The sequence below is a fragment of the Ranitomeya variabilis genome, chromosome 6, assembly GCF_051348905.1.
Source record: "Ranitomeya variabilis isolate aRanVar5 chromosome 6, aRanVar5.hap1, whole genome shotgun sequence".
NCBI lineage: Eukaryota > Metazoa > Chordata > Amphibia > Anura > Dendrobatidae > Ranitomeya > Ranitomeya variabilis.
In genome coordinates this window covers 305,628,304-305,650,331 of record NC_135237.1, presented here as the reverse complement: position 1 = coordinate 305,650,331, position 22,028 = coordinate 305,628,304, and positions in this window count along the sequence as shown.

The window sequence follows — 22,028 nt, the reverse complement described above, 5'->3', positions numbered from 1 at the left end:
CATTCTCAAACACCATCTTATCCCAGATGTAATTCATCACAATCCTATTTAGAAACATGAAAAAATAATCTCCTATAAAAAGTGCAATTGCATTTGACACATCAGTTTTTTGATCCATAAAAGTAATCCCAGTACTTCATTCATATACAGCGAAGTACACATTTGAATGTGATTGCTAAGTGTAAATAGCAGTTTTAACCTGAGGGGTTCTTGACTGGAACAATAATATGCTAAATGACTGTTGACAATGGTTGGTCAGTCTTACAAGATTTAAAGAAAAAGGAGCTTAAGGGTATGACTACATTATGTCTTTTTCAAGTGGGTACGCTCTATAACCCACCTAAAATAGCTTTAAATAAATGATAAAATGAATGAAAATGTACATTGCAATGAAAAATGACATGCCATGCATATGCTAAGTTTTTTTAACTTATTTTAACAGCTTCAGGATTCCAAAGATACAAAGTCATTAAAATTAGTAACCTAACCGTTCTTCAGACAGGTTTCATTTTGAAGCCACTTGCCCACTGCTAGTGATGGGCATATCTGTGGATGCTTGGGTCTTTGGGGTTCAGCTGAATATCTAAAAAAATTCTGTTCAGGTACCAGAAAAAACTCAAACCCGAACCTAGACCCCTTACAAATGAATGGAGTGCCCGAACATTCGTTGTTTGCCACTCTGCAATCTGAATGACAGTGCAGAAAACAAGGGCTCTGATCGGCAGCAAGATCAAAACTGCCAGTCAGAGAGCTGTGATTTCTATGCTGTCAGGTGACAGCATGAGCCAGCAGCTGTGACCGGTGGTAAAAAGGTTACCTCTGGTCCCACACATGGGCTGATGAGAGAATACTACTCCCATGAGGCTACACCTGATGTTGCTGATAACAGTGAGAACAGGTGATGCTAATGGGAGTATTCATTTCAAAATAATTGCATTTTTTTAAAAAATGACATGAGGTTTCTTCCATTTTTGACAACCAGCTCTTGCAAAACTGACACCTTCAGGCTACAACCCTTATCTATCAGATTTATCATGGCTGCTTATTAAGAATAGATGGGTCACTTGATTTTTGTTTCAATTATTTACATATATAATTTAAAAAAAGGTGTGGGGTCCCCACGTTTTTGACAACCAGCCAAGCTAAAGAAAAGAGCTGGTGGCTGGTATTCCCAAACTATTAAGAATCTATGGGTATTGCCCCCCTGCCTAAAAATAGCAGCCCTCATTCGCTCCAGAAAAGGCACTACTTTTTATGCCCCAATGCTGGCACTATTCCCAGCTCTTCCCATTTGCCCTGGGGGGATGCTAAAAGGAATAATAGTTGTGGGTTTGATGTTAGCTGTTTTATGGAGAGGTGTCTGTAAGCTGCCACCATTACTAACCTCATACTTAGTTTAAAAAGAAGAACAGCCAGAATAAACTCCTTTAACTGAAATAATGTCACAGACTCCTTTATTTTAAATAAAAAAAGGTAAAGTTATATTCACCTTTACCCATAATTCATTGAAGCTCATTTCCCCTGAAAAAACCCTGAAAAAATAAACAACCATAATACTCACCTTTTCGTCTAATCCTTTGACGCCTATGTCCCCTGGAAAAGAAGAAAAATTATAAACAACCATACCCCTCACCTGTCTGACTTGAAGATAATCCATACTGTCCAATGATGATCCAGATAATTTTGAGAGCGGTCACATCAGTGACTGCTCTCTCTGCCAGCTGTCTAACACTGAGACAAGAGTGTAATCACACTCCTGCAGTGTGCAGCACTGAGCTTCTGTGAAAAAAGTTCACAGGAGTTAATAGCTGATGAATAGTTGTAGGGTGAATAGTTGCAGTGCCTTAAGTGAGGTCCCTGGGTTTCATCAAGAGGAAAACTTCAGCATTCAATTTAAACAAAAATGCAATAATGTTATTGACTCAAAAAGAAATGACAGAAAAAAAGATATCCAACAAATTGGCCTAACTTTGGCCTTTTCAAGGTAAGTCTTTACAAACTTAACGAAAAGAAATAAATTAAGCATACTACAATAATTGAACAATCAAAAACAATCCAAAATAAAGATAAAGAGGTCACAGGCACAATCTAGCTAAATAAGTACAATAAGTATATAACATCCTGAGTTATGATAACATACTTACATACAATAAGAGTATGGTTATAGCAAAAGCAGGGAATATTCTAAGGGACACAGCAAATTCTAAGAGAAACATATACAGCTCTGGCAAAATTAAGAGACCACTGCAAAATTGTCAGTCTGTTAGATTTTTCTCTGTTTAGGAATATTTTTGAGTAAAATGTAAATTGTTCTTTTATTCTATAAACTTCTGACAACATGTCTGCAAATTTCCAAGCAGTACATTTTTGTATTTTTTTTCTGAAAAGGAGAAATGGTCAAAACGAAAATAAAAATACCAGTGCTTTTAGACCTCCAATAATGCAAAGACAACAAGTTCATAATATTAATGTTGGAAACAACAATACTAATGTTTGAACTCAGGAAGAGTTCAGAAATTAATATTTTTTGAATAACCATGATTTTTAATCTCAGATTTCAAGCGTCTTGGCATGCTTTCCACCAGTCTTTGACACTCCTTTTGGGTGACCTTATGCCACTGCTGGTACAAAAATGTAAGTAGTTCTTCTTTGTTTGATGGCTTGTAACTATCCTTCTTCCTCCTGATTATATTCAGAGGTCTTCAATGTGGTTCAGGTCTGGAGATTGGGCTGGCCATGACAGGGATTTGATGTGGTAGTCCTTCATCCACACATTGATTGACCTAGCTGTGTGACATGGCGCATTGTTCTGCTGAAAAAAATCAGTCCTCAGAGTTGGGGAACATTGCCTGAGCAAAAGAAATCAACTGTTTTTCCAGGATAACCTTGTATGCGTCTTGATTCATATGTCTTTTGCAAAGATTAACCTGCCCAATTCCAGCCTTGCTGAAGCATCTCCAAATCATCACCATTCCTTCACCAAATTTCACAGTGGGTGCAAGACATTGTGGCTTGTACACCGCTCCAGGTCTCCGTCTAACCACTAGATGACCAGGTGTTGGGCAAAGCTGAAAATTAGACTCATCAGAGACTTCAGTCCTCTATGGTCCAAACCTTATGGTCTTTGGCAAACTTCAGTCTGGCTCTCCTTTGCTTCTCATTGATGAAAGGCTTTTTTCTACCTTTACATAACTTGAGCCCTGCCTCTAGGAGCCTGTTACGAACTGTTCTTGCCATGCACTTCACACCAGCTGCCATTTGCCATTCCTTTTGTAGGTCACTTGATGTCATCCTGTGGTTGCTGAGTGACATTCGAATAAGATGACGGTCATCCCAGTCAGTGGAGAGTCTTTTCTCCCTCTGCCGGTCTGTAGCTTTTTTGTTCCCAATGTCTGCTGTTTGACCTTGTTGTAATGGACAGCTGCCTTAGAAATTTTAAGGATGGAGGCAACATAATGCTCACTGTATCCCTCTGCTAGTAAAGCCAGAATTTAGCCTTTCTTTTCCTCACTCAAGACTTTTCTTTTCAACTCCTTTGGCATGGTTAAAAGTTATTTTTTGATTCCTATTACTTTTGTGATATTACTAGCACTTATTTTGCCATCCAGCTTGTCCTATTGCAAGAGGATTGTGAACAGCAGAGCAGGGTTTTTTATACTTTCCTTCAATAAATAAGATTTGGTTCAGATGATCACCTAATCAGAAGCACATTAAGTAGAATGAAGAGTACTCTGGTTGGAATTCAAGTAACACTGGAATGGAATGGCTGTCAGACATGTAGAGAAGCTGATTTTTATAAAACTGTGCAGTGGTCTCTTAATTTTTGCCAGAGCTGTATATAGAGCATGTTTCATTGCTCATATTTTTATTCTGTGTAAGGCTGAAACCTGAAGAAGTGTGTGGAGCATATTAATGCATTGATGTTCCACAATGTCCACGTGCAGACCCAAATATCAACATCAGGCTCCTAGATACATGCTTAAAGAGACTGTGAGAAGGGCAACTGTCATGATTCTCAATGGCGAGAGAACATAGCCCAGCATATATGAGAACGAGCTCTTGGAAGATGGAAACTATACTGACCATGAACTAAACCTGCCGCACAACTAGAAGTGGCCGGGTAGCATGCCTACGTTTTTTAACCCTAGATGCCCAGCGCCAGCCGGAGAACTACCTAATCCTAGCAGAGGAAAAGACAGTCCTGGCTCACCTCTAGAGAAATTTTCCCAAAAGGCAGACAGAGGCCCCCACATATATTGGCGGTGATTTTAGATGAAATGACAAACGTAGTATGAAAATAGGTTTAGCAAAATCGAGGTCCGCTTTCTAGATAGCAGGAAGACAGAAAGGACACTTTCATGGTCAGCAGAAAACCCTATCAAAACACCATCCAGAAATTCCTTTAAGACTCTAGCATTAACTCATAACACCAGAGTGGCAATTTCTGATCACAAGAGCTTTCCAGACACAGTAACGAAACAGCAGCTGTGAACAGGAACAAAATGCAAAAACACACAAGGACAAAAGTCCAACTTAGCTGGGAGTTGTCTAGTAGCAGGAACAAGCACAGAAGGCTTCTGATTACATTGTTGACCGGCAAGAAACTGACAGAGGAGCAAGGTTATATAGCGACTCCCACATCCTGATAGGAGCAGGTGAACAGAGGGGATGATGCACACAAGTTCAATTCCACAAGTGGCCACCGGGGGAGCCCAGAATCCAATTTCACAACAGTACCCCCCCCTCAAGGAGGGGGCACCGAACCCTCACCAGAACCACCAGGGCGATCAGGATGAGCCCTATGAAAGGCACGGACAAGATCGGAGGCATGAACATCAGAGGCAGTGACCCAAGAATTATCCTCCTGACCGTATCCCTTCCATTTGACCAGATACTGGAGTCTCCGTCTGGAAACACGAGAGTCTAAGATCTTTTCCACAACGTACTTCAACTCACCCTCAACCAACACCGGAGCAGGAGGCTCAACGGAAGGCACAACCGGTACCTCATACCTGCGCAACAATGACCGATGAAAAACATTATGAATCGAAAAGGATGCAGGGAGGTCCAAACGGAAGGACACAGGGTTAAGAATCTCCAATATCTTGTACGGGCCGATGAACCGAGGCTTAAACTTAGGAGAAGAAACCCTCATAGGGACAAAACGAGAAGACAACCACACCAAGTCCCCAACACAAAGCCGAGGACCAACACGACGACGGCGGTTGGCAAAAAGCTGAGTCTTCTCCTGGGACAACTTCAAATTGTCCACCACCTGCCCCCAAATCTGATGCAACCTCTCCACCACAGCATCCACTCCAGGACAATCCGAAGATTCCACTTGACCGGAGGAAAATCGAGGATGAAACCCCAAATTACAGAAAAACGGGGACACCAAGGTGGCAGAGCTGGCCCGATTATTGAGGGCGAACTCCGCCAAAGGTAAAAAAGCAACCCAATCATCCTGATCCGCAGACACAAAACACCTCAAATATGTCTCCAAGGTCTGATTAGTCCGCTCGGTCTGGCCATTAGTCTGAGGATGGAAAGCAGACGAAAAAGACAAATCTATGCCCATCCTAGCACAGAATGCCCGCCAAAATCTAGACACAAATTGGGTCCCTCTGTCAGAAACGATATTCTCAGGAATACCATGCAAACGAACAACATTTTGAAAAAACAGAGGAACCAACTCGGAAGAAGAAGGCAACTTAGGCAAGGGAACCAGATGGACCATCTTAGAGAAACGGTCACACACCACCCAGATGACAGACATCTTCTGAGAAACAGGCAGATCCGAAATAAAATCCATCGAGATGTGCGTCCAAGGCCTCTTCGGGATAGGCAAGGGCAACAACAATCCACTAGCCCGAGAACAACAAGGCTTGGCCCGAGCACAAACGTCACAAGACTGCACAAAGCCTCGCACATCTCGTGATAGGGAAGGCCACCAGAAGGACCTTGCCACCAAATCCCTGGTACCAAAGATTCCAGGATGACCTGCCAACGCAGAAGAATGAACCTCAGAGATGACTCTACTGGTCCAATCATCAGGAACAAACAGTCTACCAGGTGGGCAACGATCAGGTCTATCCGTCTGAAACTCCTGCAAGGCCCGCCGCAGGTCTGGAGAAACGGCAGACAATATCACTCCATCTTTAAGGATACCTGTGGGCTCAGAATTACCAGGGGAGTCAGGCTCAAAACTCCTAGAAAGGGCATCCGCCTTAACATTCTTAGAACCCGGTAGGTACGACACCACAAAATTAAACCGAGAGAAAAACAACGACCAGCGCGCCTGTCTAGGATTCAGGCGCCTGGCAGACTCAAGGTAAATTAAATTTTTGTGGTCAGTCAATACCACCACCTGATGTCTGGCCCCCTCAAGCCAGTGACGCCACTCCTCAAAAGCCCACTTCATGGCCAAAAGCTCCCGATTCCCAATATCATAATTCCGCTCGGCGGGCGAAAATTTACGGGAAAAAAAAGCACAAGGTCTCATCACGGAGCAGTCGGAACTTCTCTGCGACAACACCGCCCCAGCTCCGATTTCAGAAGCGTCGACCTCAACCTGAAAAGGAAGAGCAACATCAGGCTGACGCAACACTGGGGCGGAAGAAAAGCGGCGCTTGAGCTCCCGAAAGGCCTCCACAGCATCAGGGGACCAATCAGCAACATCAGCACCCTTCTTAGTCAAATCAGTCAATGGTTTTACAACATCAGAAAAACCAGCAATAAATCGACGATAAAAGTTAGCAAAGCCCAAAAATTTCTGAAGACTCTTAAGAGAAGAGGGTTGCGTCCAATCACCAATAGCCTGAACCTTGACAGGATCCATCTCGATGGAAGAGGGGGAAAAAATGTATCCCAAGAAAGAAATCTTTTGAACCCCAAAAACACACTTAGAACCCTTCACACACAAGGAATTAGACCGCAAAACCTGAAAAACCCTCCTGACCTGCTGGACATGAGAGTCCCAGTCATCCGAAAAAAATCAGAATATCATCCAGATACACAATCATAAATTTATCCAAATAATCGCGGAAAATGTCATGCATAAAGGACTGGAAGACTGAAGGGGCATTTGAAAGACCAAAAGGCATCACCAAATACTCAAAATGGCCCTCGGGCGTATTAAATGCGGTTTTCCACTCATCCCCCTGCTTGATTCGCACCAAATTATACGCCCCACGGAGATCAATCTTAGAGAACCACTTGGCCCCCTTTATACGAGCAAACAAATCAGTAAGCAGTGGTAACGGATATTGATATTTAACCGTGATTTTATTCAAAAGTCGATAATCAATACACGGCCTCAAAGAGCCGTCTTTCTTAGACACAAAGAAAAAACCGGCTCCTAAGGGAGATGACAAAGGACGAATATGTCCCTTTTCCAAGGACTCCTTTATATATTCTCGCATAGCAGCGTGTTCAGGCACAGACAGATTAAATAAACGACCCTTAGGGTATTTACTACCCGGAATCAAATCTATGGCACAATCGCACTCCCGGTGCGGAGGTAGTGAACCAACCTTGGGTTCTTCAAAAACGTCACGAAAGTCAGACAAGAATTCAGGAATCTCAGAGGGAATAGATGATGAAATGGAAACCAAAGGTACGTCCCCATGAGTTCCTTTACATCCCCAGCTTAACACAGACATAGCTCTCCAGTCGAGGACTGGGTTATGAGATTGCAGCCATGGCAATCCCAGCACCAAAACATCATGTAGATTATACAGCACCAGAAAGCAAATAACCTCCTGGTGATCCGGATTAACACGCATAGTCACTTGTGTCCAGTATTGTGGTTTATTACTAGCCAATGGGGTGGAGTCAATCCCTTTCAGAGGTATCGGAGCCTCCAGTGGCTCCAAATCATACCCACAGCGTTTGGCAAAGGACCAATCCATAAGACTCAAAGCAGCGCCAGAGTCGACATAGGCGTCCGCGGTAATAGATGACAAAGAACAAATCAGGGTCACAGATAGAATAAACTTAGACTGTAAAGTGCTAATTGAAACAGACTTGTCAGGCTTCTTAGTACGCTTAAAGCATGCTGATATAACATGAGTAGAATCACCACAATAGAAGCACAACCCATTTTTTCGTCTAAAATTCTGCCGCTCGCTTCTGGACAGAATTTTATCACATTGCATATTTTCTGGCGTTTTCTCAGTAGACACCGCCAAATGGTGCACAGGTTTGCGCTCCCGCAGACGCCTATCGATCTGAATAGCCATCGTCATGGACTCATTCAGACTCGCAGGCACAGGGAACCCCACCATAACATCCTTAATGGCATCAGAGAGACCTTCTCTGAAAATCGCCGCCAGGGCGCACTCATTCCACTGAGTAAGCACAGACCATTTGCGGAATTTTTGGCAGTATATTTCAGCTTCATCTTGCCCCTGAGACAAGGACATCAAGGCCTTTTCCGCCTGAAGCTCTAAATGAGGTTCCTCATAAAGCAACCCCAAGGCCAGAAAAAACGCATCCACATTGAGCAACGCAGGATCCCCTGGTGCCAATGCAAAAGCCCAGTCTTGAGGGTCGCCCCGGAGCAAGGAAATTACAATCCTGACCTGCTGTGCAGGGTCTCCGGCAGAGCGAGACTTCAGGGACAAAAACAATTTGCAATTATTTTTAAAATTTTGAAAGTGAGATCTATTCCCCGAGAAGAATTCAGGCAAATGAATTCTAGGCTCAGACATAGGTGCATGAACAACAAAATCTTGCAAATTTTGTACCTTTGTGGCGAGATTATTCAAACCTGTAGCTACACTCTGAAGATCCATTTGAAACAGGTGAACACAGAGCCATTCAAGGATTAGAAGGAGAGAAAGAGAGGAAGGCTGCAGTATAGGCAGACTAGCAAGTGATTCAATTAAGAGCACACTCAGAACTAGAGGAAAAAAAAAAAAAAAAATTGTAGCAGACTTCTTTTTTCTCTCCTTTCTCAGCCAGTAATTTAACCCTTTTTTGGGCCGGTCAAACTGTCATGATTCTCAATGGCGAGAGAACATAGCCCAGCATATATGAGAACGAGGTCTTGGAAGATGGAAACTATACTGACCATGAACTAAACCTGCCGCACAACTAGAAGTGGCCGGGTAGCATGCCTACGTTTTTTAACCCTAGATGCCCAGCGCCAGCCGGAGAACTACCTAATCCTAGCAGAGGAAAAGACAGTCCTGGCTCACCTCTAGATAAATTTTCCCAAAAGGCAGACAGAGGCCCCCACATATATTGGCGGTGATTTTAGATGAAATGACAAACGTAGTATGAAAATAGGTTTAGCAAAATCGAGGTCCGCTTTCTAGATAGCAGGAAGACAGAAAGGACACTTTCATGGTCAGCAGAAAACCCTATCAAAACACCATCCAGAAATTCCTTTAAGACTCTAGCATTAACTCATAACACCAGAGTGGCAATTTCTGATCACAAGAGCTTTCCAGACACAGTAACGAAACAGCAGCTGTGAACAGGAACAAAATGCAAAAACACACAAGGACAAAAGTCCAACTTAGCTGGGAGTTGTCTAGTAGCAGGAACAAGCACAGAAGGCTTCTGATTACATTGTTGACCGGCAAGAAACTGACAGAGGAGCAAGGTTATATAGCGACTCCCACATCCTGATAGGAGCAGGTGAACAGAGGGGATGATGCACACAAGTTCAATTCAACAAGTGGCCACCGGGGGAGCCCAGAATCCAATTTCACAACAGGCAACACAATAAAAAATGATAATAATAATAATAGTAGAGATTGACAGTAGAAATTTGACCATTGCACAATGTTCAAAGGTTTCCACCAGCCGAACTAAAAACCCACTCAGACAACACACTTGTGGCAGGGCATGACAGAACCTCCAAGGCGTACAAGGAGAGGTCAGGCCAAGTGTTCAGCTTGGACAATTAATAGTTAAAGGGCACTGAAGAATCAGGAAGTATGCTTGTATAGTCACTTAAGTACTCCTTCACCATCTTGGTCAACTTCTCTCTTCTTGTTATAGTTACACCCACAGTGTAATGATTATAAGGGATAACTCAGGAGACTCTTTGCATAGAACAAGACAACTACAGGACACAGTTTTATAAGTGGTAAAGTCTATATTATCACACGGTGATTCAAACAGGTGCAGAGAGAAACTCAAGTCCACAACACTTGGGGTAAATATTAAATGCAGCTTAGCAGTCTATAGGAAACTTCAGAGGAAAATGCAATCACACAGAAAGTCTATAAAGCACAATTATTCTTGAGGATACTTGACACGAATAAGTCCTTGGTAGTCAAAACACAGAAAGATATGCTTATAAGACAGTTCAAACAATATCTTAGCACAACCAAGGAGGCCTAAGTAAAAGTCTCAGGTTTAAGCAGAGCAGCAACAGCTTACATGTCCAGCAAATGCAGATGGAAACAAACACAAGCAGCCAGATGGAGGATTACTGGAAACCGATGTATGCAGCAGAAACTCAGAGCTGAGTAGCAGGATCTCCACACAGGTTCACAGGAGCAGGTGCAGGTGCAGATGCAGGTGCAAAGCCAGGGAGTCATCAGGAGCTGGATGCAAGGCAGAATACTCTAGCACAGACTAAAGGCTGGGGTGGATTTATATAGCAGGAAGACACAGTGCACATGAGACCAAAGACGCCATCTTGGAAAGGGGCAGTAATGCACAAAAGGTAATCAAAATGTTCAGAGTCCTGACATTACCCCCTCCTTAGAAGCGGCCTCAGGACGATCCTGGACCTGGTTTCTCAGGGAATCTTTGATGAAAACGAGAGACCTTCTGTTGGGCATTGATGTTTTCCACAGGTTCCCAAGAGTCTTCCTCAGGGGAATATCCCTGCCATCTTATAAGATATTGGAGCCGATTCCTGCGAATCCTGGAATCAATAATTTCCTCCACCACAAATTGTTCTTGCCCATCAATCACCACAGGCTGCGAAGGTGGCACAACACATCCCTGGAAGGTATTAGGAGATACAGGCTTTAGTAAAGATACATTAAAAACTGGGTGTACCTTCATAGTCCTAGGCAGCTTCAGATGTCAGGCCACAGAGCTCACAATACCGTTGATCTTGAAAGGGCCAATGAATTTCTGCCCAAGTTTTTGTGAAGGAACATTTAACTTCAGATTCTTAGTTGATAACCACACAGAATCTCCTACCTTTAACATGGGTGCAGGTTTATGGAATCTATCAGCCGATCTCTTATAACGTTCTTGAGCCGTGGTCAGGGATTCCTTCAGAACCTCCAGATTTTGCCTCATCTCAGTCAGCCTTTCCTCAACTGCTGGAACCGGAGAATTAATCGGAGACCTAGGTAAGATACATGGATGATAACCCAGATTGGCAAAGAAAGGAGTGAACTTAGTGGAGGCACTCTGAGAATTGTATGAAAATGCGGCTAACGGCAGAAATTCCAACCAATCATCTTGGAGATGGCTAACATAGCATCTTAGATATTGATCCAATGTCTGGTTGGTACGCTCAGTCTGACCATTTGTCTGGGGATGGTAAGCGGAAGAGAGACAGACATTAATATTGAGTGCAGAGCAAAACCCCTTCCAGAATCTTGAAGTGAACTGTACACCACGGTCAGAGATGATCTCATCCGGGACCCCATGCAGCCGGAAGACATTCTGAATAACCAAGTTCACTGTATCTTTATCTGAGGGGAGGCCGGTCCATGAAACAAAATGAGCGGCTTTAGTCAGGCAATCAACTACTACTATGATCGTATTCATGCCCCCCGATGTAGGCAGCTCCACAATAAAATCCATTGATATAAACCCCCAAGGTCGGGACGGAACAGGTAATGGTTGCAGGAGACTCGTAGGTGCCACACGAGGAGTCTTGTAACGAACACATACCTCGCAAGAGAGAACATAGTCCTTAGTATCCTTCAGGCAAGTTGGCCACCAGAAGAATTGGCTCAGGAACTCTTGTGTCTTCTGTACCCCCCTGTGACCAGCCAACTTGGAGTCATGTACCAACTTGAGGATCTGCAGACGGACAACCTCAGGGACGTAGATACGTCGATCTCTAAACCACATGCCACCCTTAAAGACAAGATTAATATCCACAGGTGGGTTGGCCAGAAATACATCACCATCATAAGCCTCCCTGCACTCCTTCCACAAGTCCTGATCGTGAATAACTCCGATGAAATTGGCATCAGATAGAATGGTCTTGGACGGGCTCCAGGTACGGAATGCGCAGCATGGATTCGGGATAAAGCATCAGCCTTCCCATTACGAGAACCTGGACGAGATAACAAAATTAAATTGATTTAAAAATAAATTCCAATGAGCCTGACGAGGAGAAAGACATCTAGCGGATCTGAGGAACTCTAAATTGTGATGGTCAGTAAGCACTACGATCTGTTGTGCAGCTCCATGCAGATGATGCCTCCATTCCTTGAAAGCCGCAATAATAGCCAGCAATTCCTTATCTCCCACATCATAATTCTTTTCTGCTGAGGTTAGTCTACAGGAAAAGAAAGCACAAGGATGTAGCAGACCCTTCTCTCCAGTTATTTGGGAGAGAATAGCCCCCAAGGCATTATCAGAAGCGTCCACCTCCACAATGAAAGAAAGTGTTGGATCTGGGTGTATCAACAGCGGTGCTGAGGTGAAACAGATCTTAAGCCGATCAAAAGCTTCTTGAGCCTGTGATGACCACTTAAAGGGCTTTTCCTTCTTTGTCAAGGAAGTAATGGGACGGACAATATCAGAATATCAGAAAAATTTCGAATGAAGCGTCTGTAGAAATTTGCAAAACCAATAAAACGTTGGACCTCCTTAACATTCTTGGATACCGGCCAGTCAAGGATTGCCTGAATCTTACCAGATACCATGTTCAGCCCCTGGGGAGAGATGATATAACCTAAGAACTGTATCTCAGAACGATGGAACTCGCATTTCTCTGGCTTGATATACAGATGTTTCTCTTTCAGACGTCTTAAAACAGCTTTGACATGTTCTTCATGTTCCTGTAGAGAGTTAGAAAAGAATAGAATATCGTTCAAATAGATCACCACAAAGTGGTCCAACAAATTTCTGAAAATGTCATTAGCAAGTTGTTGAAACGTTGCAGGGGCATTACAAAGCCCGAAGGAAATCGCAAGATATACAAAGTGTCCATACCGGCATCGGAGTGCTGTCTTCCACTCATCCCCTGAACGAATACGCACCAAATTATAAGCCCCACGAAGATCCAGTTTAGAGAACACCTTAGCATGGCGGACCCTTTCCAGTAATTCGGGAATCAGAGGCAAATGGTAGCGATTCCATACGATTACCTTATTGAGCTCTCGATAGTCCACACAGGGTCTCAGGGACCCATCCTTCTTCTTTACAAAAAATATAGGTGCCCTTGCTGGTGAAGAAGAAGGACGTATGAAGCCTTTGGCCAGACTTTCAGCAATATACTCCTTTAAGGCTTGAAGCTCAGGTGCTGCCAAAGGATATACGTTAACAAAAGGAATAGCTGCCCCAGGAAGCAACTCAATGGGACAGTCATAATGCCTGTGTGGAGGAAGCTGATCTGCATTCTTCTTGTCACAGATGTCAGAGAACTCTTTATATGCTGAAGGTAAAGTAATTATCTGTACTGGTGGTTCCATAGCTGTGGACAACTTCAGTTAAGGCTGAGTTGCTCCTTGAAAAAAAGATAATCACCTTGGTCACCCAGTTGATAGTTGGATTCTGAGAATGCAGCCAAGGGATGCCTAAAATCACAGGAAAATGAGGAGAAGAAATTAAGAAGAAAGAGAGTTGCTCTTGATGATTAGGCTCCAACAAAATCTCAAGGGGTGCGGTATCCTGATTCACAGGCCCGGAGATTAAAGGTGACCCATCCACTGTTTCCATGGTAACTGGAGAGGCTCTTTGCTGAATTGCAATACCATGTTCCTTGGCAAAAGCGATATCCATAAAATTGCCACCTGCACCAGAGTCAATCATAGCTGCACTGGAAATCCACTGTCCTGTACACAGGATCTTAATTGGGAGAGAACAGTGAGAGTGCTTTTCATTTAGCTCCTTGGCTGGTGAAGTCATAGAAAGTGAATGGAATACAGCGTTTAAAGGCAGGCTACATTTAGAGATGTCAGATTCATCATCATAGTTGTCATACTCCCCTACTGCTGCTAGCACCTTGTTAGGCCGCTTGGGACACTTGGGACAGATGATTAGAAAGTGGCCAGACTGGCCGCAGTAGAAACATACACTTTCTCGAAGGCAATGCTCCCGGCGCTCATTACTATCGCGCCTCTGAACAGAATCAATTTGCATGGGCCCCTCCTCTACCTCTCGAGATGTTTTACCTGCAGGCTCTTTGGAAGGAAGGGAAAAGTTAGAAATACAGTTATATGCAGCAAACTTCTCCTGCCTACACTCAGTAAGGCAAATGTCAATGCGCACACAATGCTGTATAAATGTTTCTAGCTCTTGTGGTGATTTAGAGCGAGCTAATTCATCCTTTACAATGCTAGACAGACCCCTTTTAAAAATAGGTAATTGTGCATAACTGTCCCAATTAGTATCTACCACTAATCTCCTCAATTCAGTAGCATACTCAATAACAGAACGTTTAGCCTGGCGTAAAGACAATAAAGCAGATTCAGCGGTTGCACGGTGATTATGGTCATCAAACATTAATGCCATAGCGGCCAAAAAATCATCCAAATTATTTTACCGCGGGTCACGAGACTCAATCATCGGATTCGCCCAGGTGACCGCTCGTGCGGTCAGGAGCATTATTACACACAATACTTTGGATCTATCATTAGGAAAATGGTCGGCATGCACATCAAAATATAGCATACATTGAGTAACAAAGCCACGAAATTTGTCGCAATCACCATTAAATCTGAATGGGGGCAACTTAGGTGGGCTAGCTGGTGGTGGTTGCCCAGATGGTAAAGTCGCTTGTGCAGCCATTTGCGTGCTTATGTCCTGAAAAGCCCGTCCATACTGGGACTCTGTGCCAGCAAGTTTGCTTTCCTGGGATGCCATGCGGGTGCTTAAGTCCTGCAAAGTTTGTCCAAACACTTGTTGATTGTGTTCAAAGCTTCCAAACTTCTTTTGCAGACCTTCCACATGTTTCTGCAGTTATCTAATTATGAACACATGCTCTAGTCTGCTTTCTGCAGTCATTGTTCCAGCAGTCTCCTCTTTTGAGGCTAGAGTATCCTGTAATGTTTATAAGGGATAACTCAGGAGACTCTTTGCATGGAACAAGACAACTACAGGACACAGTTTTATAAGTGGTAAAGTCTATATTATCACACGGTGATGCAAACAGGTGCTGAGAGAAACTCAAGTCCACAACACTTGGAGTAAATATTAAACGCAGCTTAGCAGTCTATAGGAAACTTCAGAGGAAAATGCAATCACACAGAAAGTCTATGAAGCACAATTATTCTTGAGGATACTTGACACGAATAAGTCCTTGGTAGTCCAAACACAGAAAGATATGCTTATAAGGCAGTTCAAACAATATCTTAGCACAACCAGGGAGGCCTGGGTAAAAGTCTCAGGTTTAAGCAGAGCAGCAACAGCTTACATGTCCAGCAAATGCAGATGGAAACAAACACAAGCAGCCAGATGGAGGATTACTGGAAACCGATGTATGCAACAGAAACTCAGAGCTGAGTAGCAGGATCTCCACACAGATTCACAGGAGCAGGTGCAGATGCAGGTGCAGGTGCAAAGCCAGGGAGTCATCAGGAGCTGGATGCAAGGCAGAATACTCTAGCACAGACTAAAGGCTGGGGTGGATTTATATAGCAGGAAGACACAGTGCACATGAGACCAAAGACGCCATCTTGGAAAAGGGCAGTAATGCACAAAAGGTAATCAAAATGTTCAGAGTCCTGACACACAGATAGCCCTTGCTTATGTGATGTTTTCATGAAAATGGGCCAATTGGTGGACATTCTTCCCCCCCAAGTTTCACCTGATGTGCATGTCCCTCCCCTGTAATCCTTGTGGGTGAAAGGAGCCTGTACCTCTGCCAGCAGCGTTGTCTGAGGGTAATCTTTTCAGCAAGTATTCCACAATGGCCTTTTGGCATGCATGCACTGAAAAGGGTACGTCTGCTTCTGACTTTAAACAAAGAGATCTCAGGTGCACTATCAATATAAATAGCCTATACCCACTATGTCTATATACATAAATAAATGAGTTGCATAGGGTGCTGCCAAACTGCATAGAAAATGCATAACCATGGAAAGAAAAAGAGCCTATGCATAAATCAGCGCACACCTAAATATATTAGACAAATGATGTAGGAAAATATAAACAATTTTTATTGAACAAAATGCCAAGACATAAAGCACATCAAACAATTTAAAAACAATTAAAACCAAGTGGAACAACCACCCTTCCCCCTGGAAAAATAATATAACCAGAAATAAGGTCCGCTCCCATGTAGATGATACATAGTAATGCTTGCTAAAAGAACATATTATAGCACATCAAGGCACAATATATCAACAGTGTCCAAGAAAGAATCAGGGGAATCCCTGACGAAGCTGCACAGAGGCAGCGATACGCGTGGGATCGCTTCCCACTCCTTCCCCCTGGCGTTCTGCTTCCGGACATTTCCTTTCCCTTGGCTCTCAGGGTATGGTATTGGATCCCATTGACAGTGTTTCTTCAGCGCATTTGTGGGCAGCACAGATTATTCTTTGTCTCATTTGACTTTGTATTTCCTTTCATTATGGGCTCATCCCCACTACTAGTCATCATCATTTTGCTGCTGCGCTGTTGTACCATATATATCCCCTGATTCTTTCTTGGACCCATAACCTCTATTACCAGCTCACACCATCTATCCTTCCTTGGGCTGATATTATCTTCAATTATTTTATTGGGGACGCCCAATTTTGGTTATGTTGTCGATTAGGGAGAGTTGGCACACTGTTGATATATTGTGCCTTGATGTGCTATAATATGTTCTTTTAGCAAGCATTACTATGTATCATCTACATGGGAGCGGACCTTATTTCTGGTTATATTATTTTTCCAGGGGGAAGGGTGGTTGTTCCACTTGGTTTTAATTGTTTTTAAATTGTTTGATGTGCTTTATGTCTTGGCATTTTGTTCAATAAAAATTTTTTATATTTTCCTACATCATTTGTCTAATATATTTAGGTGTGCGCTGATTTATGCATAGGCTCTTTTTCTTTCCATGCTTCTGACTTTAGAGAAGAAAATATTGCCTTGTACTGTCAGTCAAGAATTGTGCACAGCCAGTATTTCATATTGGACAAAATGTCTTTCACATGTGGGTCTTGGGAAAGGCATCTGGACATGCACTGTGCCATGTGTGACAGATTACAAAGGTTCAAACATACAGTATCTCCACCAGGATGAACACTAACCATCCTCTCCTCCTCACAATGCATGGCCTCCTCCTCCTTTTCAAGCCATACATGCTGGAAAGGCATGACGCTGGAATTGGGAGTCCCCTCTGTAGTGCAGACCAAAAACTCCTATTCCTCCTCCTCCTCCTGTTCCTTGTCATCACCCAATGTGGCCTGAGAATATTGTGTGAGGCTTGGCTGTGTGGTACGAGCCATTGTAAAACCTTGCTTTATATCCACCTGCTTGGCATTCAAAGCTTCCTCTTTGAGATTCTGCAGTGAGCGTTTTAGTAGACAGAGCAGCAGAATAGTTACGCTGATAATAGTATCATTAGCACTCACCATCTTGGTGCAGTACTCATATGTCAGTGATCCACACCCACACCACAGCTGTTACGTGTGGGGACTGAGTGTTACTCTGATGGGCATTGAGAAGCTGGAATTCAGACATTGCCCTTTACTGCTCACTATGCCTGGTCAACATATCAAAGGTCGAATTCTAGCGTGTGGGCAGGTTACAAATCAGTCTGTGACGGGGCAAAGTAAAGCGTTACCGTAGCGCAGCCAGACCGGTGAAAGCCTGAAATGACATTCAAAAATGAGCGCTGACATGGTGTACTTTGGAACGTAGGTCCGGAAAGTCAGAGTATGTTTTAAAAAAATGCTGTACAAGCAAGTTCAGCATGTGGGTCATGCATGGAATGTGTACCAACAAGCCAAACTTTAAAGCCGCCACCAAGTTACACTCATTATCGCACACAACAAGACCCGTGGAAGCGTGGTTAACGCAAACGGCCGTCGTCCTTTTTACTTGCACTGTCCCTGCCCTGTTTACCTTGTCCATGAATTTATATAGGAAATAAAGGACTAAGATTTCTTCGTCACAAAATAGAAGTGTTGCTGCTTTCCTCTTCGTTTGGATTTGTCTACATGTTTCTTCTTGGCAAGCACCCTCCACAAAGTGACTTTACGCCCATAATGTGCCAATGATTCAGAGTGTATCCCTCTATACCATTAAGTAACTCATTAAATTTATCTCAGTGCCATTCATTTTTTCTTCTATTTGGACTGGTTGGAGGTTCAGCAGGGAGAGCCACTGATTGGTCTGGTCTTTTGTCCCTTTCAAAATCTCTGCTTTGTTGTGAGCTTTATCACCTAAACAGATGAGCTTTACTAGAGCACACTGCTGTTTCGCTAAGGCAGTACTGCAGCGCTCCCAGCTGGGAAGTGATTTGAAGGCTAGCTCAGCTTAGGATGAGGAGGAGGAGGAGGAGGAAAGACAGGAACTTGAATACAAGGATACTGAAACCCTGATGGAAGTTGGGCCCGCTATTCTTGGGGTGGGTAAGATGTGTGATGTCCAATCCTATGTCTCTATCCCAGAATCCACAGTTAACCCAATGTGCCATCAGAGAAATGTAGCATCTCGGTTCACAAAAACTTGTCCACATGTCTGTGGTTTGGTGGACCTTCTCTTTGACTGCATTGGCAAGATCATGGCTGTAACACATGCATATTTAATGCGAGGCCGACACACTGAGAAAAATAGTGGCGACAGGAAATCGAGTAACATGGGGCTGCCACTGCAAAGAGGTCACAGAAAGACTCAGTTCCCACAAGCTGAAATTGCAACATTTTCAGGGCTAGCAATCCGGCAATGTGGGTGTTTAACATTTGGGCCTGTGGATGGGTGGATATTTCTGCTTCCTGTGAAACATCTGGGAGCTTGGACAACTGAACGCTGCCCTGGGACAACAAACTAGACATGGTTGCTGACTGTTGTGTCTGTGCAGCCGCATGTTGTGGACAGGAGACATCAATGCCTGCTTCCTGGACAGCAGATTTGAAAGGCCATAGCACAGGGTAAGGGGCAGGGGTTTCACCCTCACACACAGATTCCAGGAATTCCACCCACCTACTGGGGTGCTTGGCTGCCATGTGCTTCTGCATACTGGAGGCACTCGGGTTGGCAGTGTTCTGCGAACTTATTATCTTGGTATGGCAAATACTGCAAAGTACAGTTGTTTTGTGCAAAAGATTTCAGAAAAAAACTGCAGGGGTTCAACGCACCCTTGGCAAGTTATCTAGCCAATTGGGAGGACTCTGTCGAACAGTTGACTGAGTTCTCACTCTGTTTTCATGCTATGGATCCATCCCTGTCTGCACTGCTGTGCTTGCAATGCGAGCCACCATGCCAGGTTGGATCAGTGGCCTCATTGACCACGTCATTTCAACTCATCAACCTAATCCTCTTTCTGAGTTGTGATTTTAGGCTGAACTGATGGCAACTATACATACTTAGTAATATTATTTGGCTATAAATAGAGCTGCTTTGTATATTTTAGTACAAAATATGAAACCATCCCTCTCTCTCTAATCCCAAAGTCTGTTCTTACAGTATAAATAAAGCAAACTTGCAGAGATCTGTAGCGAACATGCTACAGATCTCTGCAAGTTTGCATTGTTTGTACTGTAGGAACAGATTGTGGGATTAGAGAGAGAGGCATGGTTTCATATTTTGTACTATAACAAGAACTAAAAACATTTCCAATGATAATACACCGCCAGCCTTTCCATCTCCCTCATATTAAATCTCTCCATACGCTATCTCAACCTAACAGAGAACTAATCTTCACTCTCAGTACCTCCTCAAAGAGCTTTTTGGAATCAGAAACTCTCCCTATACTGCTGGTGCACTGCAAATGCCACTGTTAGAGCTTGATGGTGCCATTTGATAGGTTAAGAGCCTCGGGTGGGTATCCCTTCCACCAACAAATGTTGCATGTAAATGTTAGCTGAGCAACAAAGCCATCATATGGATCAGAATCAGAGAGCCAGCACATAATGTCAGTATGGGGTAAACATTTCATATATAATTTTCTTTAAATGTACATTTTTTCCAAAATTGCTTAGAAATTTTGGGGGTTGAGGAATTAGCATATTAGCAAGAATATCTGTGTTTCGTAACTGGTGTAGCTTTTGCACAGTGAACGACTGCCAACTGTACACTGTTTTTACTTGTTGCAATGGTAACACAATGATTTTCAATAGATCCACTCATCTGTACCTGGCACCATTTCCCACACTCGTGAAACATCAAAGAGCAGGCTAATTTCTTTTATTGTGGCAATGTTAGCTTCCCCATAATGCACTGCAGCTATGACATCTAGTGGGATTATCATACCTTGTACAGTGGTGTTCAGTACCAGGACCTTCACAGATCAGTGGTTCCTAGTGGAACACAAATTGTACAATAGTAATTTTCCATATCCAGTCACTGGGTAAGTCTCTCTTTTCTGTAATGTGAAAGCTCTAATTATCATCAGGGTTCTCTCTCTTCACCCCAATGTGGTTTTTCAGAGCCATGACAGGCTTTGCTCTATTGAGATTCTCGCAAACATATTTGCTGTTAACAAAAATTTCTAAGAAAACTTGACAAAGCTGGCAAATTTGAATTGGAAAAGATCCACTTATTCATAATGTATAATGTCAAATTGTATTACACTTTAATTTCTACAGTGTAGAGTAGATATCAGCTGCTTTGTAATGTTGTGCATTATCTGTTTCTTCAGAAGCTAAAGAACAATAATACCACACATTTTACAAATCAATAGTGTCTATGGCATTGAATGTTGACTTGTTTGAAGTTACAAATACAGTAAATACCGTATGTATTGTATTTTCAGCTAAATAGTAAAAATTTACCAAAGTTTTAATATGATTTAATTGACTTATTATGTAAAATACTGTATTACATTTTGCAGCATTACAAAATATAACTACTTGGTGCGAAAAATCAATATGATTAATGATTCATCTTCATGTTATTAAGATAAGATGCAGATCATTAAACATCCATTCAATATAGTCTTGAGTTCACACTTTCTTCTTTTATAAATTGCAATTAATTGTATAAAGCCTTGATTCTTTATGTGTCTATGTATTTATCATATATCTATCTACACATTTATCTATCTATCATCTATCTATCTATCTATCTATCTATCTATCTATCTATCTATCTATCTATCCTGTTTGTCTATCTTTGTATCTTTCATTTCTCTGCATATTTATTTGTCTGTTATTATAAAGGAGTAAAAATTAATTCTTAGAGTTTGAATTTTCACGCAACCCAAACTGATGTTGTAAAGCCATTCTTATTGGTTTTTAAATAATTTGACAAATTTTGGACATTTAGCTTAGTTTACAGTTCACCATCTACATTAAACTTATGAATAATAATTTAATATGCAAAAACTGTTAAGACTTACTCTAGGTATACAGGGTGGGCCATTCTTTCATGAGTTATTTTCAAGTTTATGACCACTTATAAAATGTAAACATAAGGGTGAATGACCTCGGGGAGATCAAAACATCCAACACCGCGGAGACACCATCACTTGTTTCTCAACGCAGTGATCCAGAACACTGCCCCCATCCCTAAAGGGAAATATGCAAATGCATGTAGAAAAGCCGCGGAGACACCATCACGTGTTTCTCAATGCAAGCAATGAATAGCCTGGTCTTTCACCGGGAAGGAACAACCACGGGAAGGGCAGCATCCAAGAAAGGAAAACCACCTATGCCAAAACATGGTATCCATCCACAGACAGCTGTTTCGGGGTATTTGCCCCTTATCAGTGTGGAGTA